The sequence below is a fragment of the Oratosquilla oratoria genome, chromosome 42 (genome assembly GCF_046742065.1).
Source record: "Oratosquilla oratoria isolate Oo_2021 chromosome 42, ASM4674206v1, whole genome shotgun sequence".
Lineage (NCBI taxonomy): Eukaryota > Metazoa > Arthropoda > Malacostraca > Stomatopoda > Squillidae > Oratosquilla > Oratosquilla oratoria.
The window spans coordinates 9,799,370-9,806,385 of NC_134818.1; positions in this window are offsets into that span (position 1 = coordinate 9,799,370).

A 7,016-nucleotide genomic window follows, 5' to 3' on the forward strand; every position below is an offset into this window, starting at 1 on the left:
GTTAATATAATACTTGCGAACAAAACAGCAATGCACCAATGTATTCAGCGAGAAGTAGAGAGATCTGGGGTTGTGTGAGAGTGGGGGTGGACAGCCGGGGAGGCTCTTTTTATACCCGAGGAAGGCGGGGCCAATCGTTTCATGGCAAGGTTCAAATCTGAACGTTGTCACAACGTATGCTGGCCACGAGTCATGTTCGAAGCAGTGAGTAGTAGGCGGGCGATTTGAAAGTGGTTTGATTCACGGTTGGCTATAACAATATATATATATGTGTGTGTACATATATATGTATATATATATGCTTATATATATGTATATATATATGTACATATATGTATATATATATGTATATATATTCACATATATATACAGTCGGTCCTGGGCATAACATGAAACTGCATCCAATGATGGGCCCGTAGATCGTGAGATATACGGTTTTGAAGAGAGTGGAGCTGCTCCTTAGCCTCTGTAGAGGATAAATTAGCTCTTCTTCTAAGATATGTAGACATGAGGACTTCCTACGATTTGAGGAGACCAGTGATGGGACTGGCAAAGCAATAGCAGAGCTAATTGTTTCCAAACTTAAGGAATATGGTTTGGATCTCAGCCTTCTGAGAGGTCAGGCGTACGATGGATGTGCAGCAATGAAGGGAGATACAAACGGTGCTCAAGCACACATTAGGCAAATCTACAAAAAGGCAATTTTCACCCACTGCAGCAGTCATGTCTTCAGTCTGGTAGTGTGTCAAGCTGCAAAGGTGCAAGATGTCAATAACTGTGTGGGAACAGTTAAAGAAATCACGAACTTCATGCACGCCAGTGCCAAGAGGATGAGAGAATTTGACACCAAAGTGAAGTGTTTGAACAGAACCAGTCTTCTGGATATGGGTAATCTCACAAGACCCTGTCATCTCTCTGCGAAACCAGATGGTCTGAACGCCACGGCAGTATTATTCGTTTCAAGCAAGGAATTCTACCAATTACTTGTGGAGAAATATGTGACTGGAAAGATCACACAGCATCATCACAGAGCCCTTGCATGCCTAAGTGCCCCCGCCCCCCGGGGCAAAGTTCTCAGGGACGCATCACGCCCCCACCCCTCCCCCATCACCACTTCCCATCCCCACCATCCCTTACAGCCTGTTTCAGCTCTTGGCTTGCGAAATAATTAAACGGATTTTAAACATTGTACTTAATGTCCCTATTGCAGAAAGGATAAGGGAAAAATATTTCATATTCTGTTTATTCTAATGCAAAACTCTTATATCACAGTAGAATATTCAGGGCTCCTATGACCTTTTTTATTATAATTATTTTGTCAGACTTGAATTGCCGCCCCCCCCAAATGTGCCGCCCCAAGGCATATGCCCCCACCCCCCCACCCCCGATGTGAGGGCCCTGCATCATCAAAGGCTTTACAAATGCTAGCTGCCATGACAGCACACAGGTTTGTAGTGGCATTCTGTGTATGTGAGCGCTTTGCGAAGCTACTACTGCCAATATCACTACAGCTATAAAATCTCAAACTTGACATACTCCAATGTGCCGAAGAAGTGAAGAAACTCCTGGAGACACTTGCATCCATCCGGGCTAGTGCTAAGGAGGACTTCCATATAATTTTCGTGGAAGCTGGAAATATGCTGGGCGAACAAATACAAGTGCCACGGCAGTATACAAAGCAAACCAAGAGGTGGTCAAATCTAGGAACACACAAACCTGAATCCTACTTTAGGATTTCAGTTTTCTTGCCATACTTGGATAACCTGCTACAACTACGAGAACGATTCGGCACACACCCAGACAGCTCTACGCTTCCAATATCTTATTCCAAAGTATAATAGCAAAATAAAATTTGATCAGGTCATGGAAGCTGCTGAGTTCTATAAAAGAGATCTACCTGGAACAACGCGGGCAGACCTGCATGAGGAAGTTGAAAGATGGTGCCATAAATGGAACACAGAAAGTGTGAGTTGCAAGAGTAATGAGAGAATCATGCTCGCCGGCAGGCTGGCTGGACATGCGCATTGCGCATGTCGAGTTGCCGGTTAATTATCTTGTTGTCCTTTTTATTTTCTTTGTGTTAGTATTAAGGTTTTATCATTACGTACATAATATTCTTGTGCGTATAATTTAAGGTTGTGTAAGTGGTTAGGCTACTATGCTATTATTTAGAGTGGTGTAAGGAAAACTTCCTTTTGTAGTAACCTTCGGCTCCATTCGGCTACATTGACCTGTGAGCTCAATTCGCGAGTATTTAAAGAGAGGCTCAAACCTCTCTCGCTGATTTTTCTTCCTCAGTCTCGTTACGAGTCGAGAGCCGGCCGTTCCGACTCCTTGTCGGAGACTTTTTCATACAAGGTATGTAAGTGTTTTTATGTAGGAAATACGTCCTATGTCTGATGCGGGGTTTTTGTTAGGATTTTAGGTCTCCCGCTTGTCCCCCGGGCTTTTTACCTAAGTCAGCTTTGCGAATACCTTGTCAATCTGTTTCCCCCACCTTTTATCTAACAACGTTACGTTCTATGTATGGTGTGTGTGTGTGTGTGTGTGTGTGTGTGTGTGTGTGTGTGTGTGTGTGTGTGTGTGTGTGTGTGTGTGTGTGTGTGTGTGTAATAATAATAATAATAAAAGGTTTATTTCGATTGCAAAAGCTGATTAAGAATATAAAACTTAGAGTATATACACGGTACAAGTTTACATAGAGTTCATTATGTGCACAATGGATGGGATGGCACTGTTTTTGTAGCGGTCAGTCCTTGGCGTTTTGATTGGCACGAGCCTATTTCTGTGTCTAGTGGCGTGGCGAGTTGGTGGAGCATCGGGAGGGAGGAAGTGACGTGTGTGTGTGTGTGTGTGTGTGTGTGTGTGTGTGTGTGTGTGTGTGTGTGTGTGTGTGTGTGTGTGTGTGTGTGTGTGTGTGTGTTTTATATATATATAGGTTTGTGGGTCACCTTTTGGGATTTTGAATTAGGAGTGTAAATCGGGCTTCTTCCAACTCCAATTGAAGATGAGTTGAAATAAAGACACCGTCTCGAGCAAGCAAGCAGAGCACGAAGCAGTAATTTTCCTAGTAGAGTACTGCACAATTCAACACTATTACGAACATATCAAACTTGGGGGCGAGCAGTGTGGCTAAATCACTTACCATGCTGTTGACGTTTTACTCCAAAATACTAAACAGTTAAAAACTTCAATGTTCAACTTCAATCACACTTCCGTACAGATACAAGAAGCCATCCGTCGCCAACCGAGGTAAAACGTCGACGTGCAAGGAAAACCAGTGCAGTAAAGATGCCGGGACACTGGAAAACTATCATATTTTAATACATGTTGATATTATACACGCACACACACACACACACACACACACACACACACACACACACACACACACACACACACGACTTGGTGGCGCGGTTGGTAGAGTCCCAGACTGTCACTACGGCGGTTCAGGTTCGAATCCTGTCCAGGGCTGAAAATAATTTCAGTATTGCTGCGCTTCGAGTCGTTACTCCAACTCTCGTGGGCAGGGAGTCGGGGGGGTGTGTGCATTACCCAAAGATCGGTCATACGAGCTCTGAGCTCTCTTCCGGGAGGGAAATAGCTGTCGATCATGAGTCCAACACGTGTTCAAAAAAAAATTAATCACACACACACACACACACACACACACACACACACACACACACACACACACACACACACACACACACACACACACACACACACACACACACACACACACACACACATCACAATAGACGACCACCTTAACTGGAACCAGCACATCAACAACATCATCAGGACAGCCTCTTACAAACTCTTCATGCTGCGCAGATTGAAGTCCCTTGGTACCCCATCACCAGATCTAAAGGGAGTCTACACCACCTTCGTACTCCCCACCCTCATGTACGCCTCCCCAGCCTGGTCATCATCACTTAACATCACACAGAGGAGCAAATTAGAGAAAGTACAAAAAAGAGCGTGCAGAATTATCTTGGGTAATCAGTATGAGGGATACGAACACGCCCTCACCACCCTCAGCTTGCCAAGATTGTCCGACAAACACAGTGAGGCACTGAATAAGTTTGGACAGGACCTAATGCTACACCCACGTCACCGTCACTTCCTCCCACCTCCCACCACACCCACCCGCCATGCAACTCGGCATTCAAACAAAATCAAGCCCATCAGAGCGCCGAGAACTGACCGATACAAGAACAGTGCCATTCCATCCATTGTCCGCACAATAAACTCATCATAAATTTTAGACTAAGCATATCACTCTAATAATTACTATATTACTCATAAAAGTGCCCAATTGTATTATTGTCAGTGTATCACTGCTATCTCAATAAACCTATCATTATTATTATTATTATTATTATTACACACAGTTGGACAAAACAATGAAAACACCTAACATTTTGGCATCATAATCTTTGAACATGTTTTAAACAATCAAAACTTGACGTGTTTTAATGTTTTTTTGTATATTATTGTTGCTATTTGCAATTTTTATCTAAAATAAAAATAAAAAAATTTCAGATATTAAAAGAAATTGGTCCGACCCCATAAAAATGGTAGACCTCTCGGACTTTAAAAGAGGCCAAATTGTTGGCACTCGTATGGCAGGCGCTAGTATAACGAAAACTGCTGAATTGCTTGGTGTTTCAAGAGGTACTGTCTCAAAAGTAATGACTGCCTTTGAAAGAGAAGGAAAAACGTCCTCAGCAAAGCACAGGTCTGGCCGAAAGTTGAAGTTATCTGAGAGAGACTGTCGGACTCTAAATCGAATTGTTGGAAAGGATCGTAAGACCACGGCATCTAAAATCACTGCAGAGCTCAATGAACACCTACAGAACCCAGTTTCACAAATAACTGTTCGTCGGGAGTTGCACAAATTTGGATTCCACGGAAGAGCTGCAATTAGAAAACCTCTGCTCTCAAAGACAAATTTTTCAAAGCGTTTAGATTGGTGTAGAAACCACCAGAATTGGTCCCTCGAGCAGTGGGAAAATGTGATTTTCTCTGACGAATCATCGTTTTCCTTATTTCCGACCTCCGGCCGAGTGTACATTTGGAGACAGCCGAAAGAAGCGTTTCATCCAGACTGCCTTCTCCCAACCATGGCGGGGGTTCTGTGATGATCTGGGGTGCTATTTCTTGGAAATCCGCCGGGCCAATGATTTCCCTTCATGGAAAAATTAACAGCCGAGACTATTTAGGAATTTTGGGCGACCAAGTTCATCCTATGGTTCAAGAACTGTTTCCGGAGATGATAATGCCCCAATCCATACAGCTAGAATTGTTAAAGAATGGCATGAGGAACATTCTAATGAAGTTGAGCATCTCATCTGGCCACCACAATCCCCAGACCTCAACATTATTGAGACTTTATGGTCGATTTTAGAGAATCAAGTAAGAAGTCGATTTCCGCCGCCATCATCTCGCTGGCTGAGCGGGTTAAGGCGTCGTTACTTGCGGCGAAGGTCGAGGGGATGGCGGTTCGAATCCTGCCACCAGCGAAGTTGAACCAAGGGCATGGTTCATTAAATTCCACGCTACAGAGCCCTCTGTGAGGGGCACCGTCCTAGCCTTCCGAAAGGGGGGGGGGGAGTTTGTGACGTTAAACCATATCATCATCTCTAAAAGAACTGGAGGGTTTTTTAACTGAAGAAGTGGTTAAAATTTCTTTGGAAATAATTCACAATTTGTATGAATCAATACCTCGGAGAACTGAGGCTGTAATTGCCGCAGAAGGTGGACCAACACCATATTAGAATATATTTTGTTGATATTTCAAGGTGTTTCCATTATTTTGTCCAACCCCTCAGGACTTCTGTAAGAAGATGGTGGAAGAAGAAATAAAAAATAAAAAAAATCCCAAATAGCACGCCTACAAGAAGAACTTGAAGATGTCCAGAGACGCTACGAGGCCCTACCGTTAGGCAACAAGTTACAACAAAGGACCCTAACAGCACTCGACTCGGTCATTACCAACCACCACCCACGTAGGCAAGACCAAAATTATGAAGAAGATGCCCCGCTTGTACGGGGGTACCCTGGCTCTCCCTGAAAATTCCCCTAGTTTCATCAATCTATCGAGTGAAGCCCTCTCTGAGGACCAAGTAGAATTCCTAAACCTAGGTATCAATTGTCACATGATGCCTAAGTACAACCAAACTAACAAGAAGGTCGAACTGGTTGTACTTTACGAAGATTTCTGCAAACTAGAAAAGGAAGGTAAGATTCACATTAACCCTGACCTACAAGTGCAATTGCAGAACGAAAGTACTAAATTTCGCCACCACCGGAATTCCAGCCACCTGCTCTCCCCTCGTCTCAGAGAAGCGGCCAAGCAACTAAGGGAAAACGAAAACATTGTTGTCCGCAAAGCAGATAAGTCCTCCTGTTTCGTTATCTTAGACAAAGACAACTATCTTCAAAAGTGTAATGACATCTTGAAAGACCGTACTAAGTTCAAAAGAATTTCCCGTAACCCTGTTAACTTAAAGAAAAAGTTAAACAAACTTATCTCTGTAGTGAATGCAGAAACAGAAGGAACCAAATTAGCTAAAGTAATCGGCGATTTTCAACCCGGTTACTTCTACGGTAACGTAAAAACTCACAAAGAAGGAAGCCCACTTAGGCCAATCATTTCCCAAATCCCCACCCCTTCATACCATGTCGCCAAACGGCTTCATGATATCATCTCCCCTTACATCCCTAGAACTTACTCCATCCGCTCTACTGAGGACTTTGTAGACATCCTACCTGTCGGAATTCTGGCATCGTTAGATGCTCAAAATCTTTTCACTGAAATTCCTGTATTAAGAACAATCAATATAATTCTTGACTATGTTTATCATAATATTGACATCCCACCTCCCCATATTCCTGAGTCTACTTTAAAAGAATTACTTGTCACTTGCACCACAGAAGTTCCATTCAGGTGCCCAGAAGGAAACCTATACGTTCAGCAAGATGGCGTAGCGATGAGATCACCGATAGGT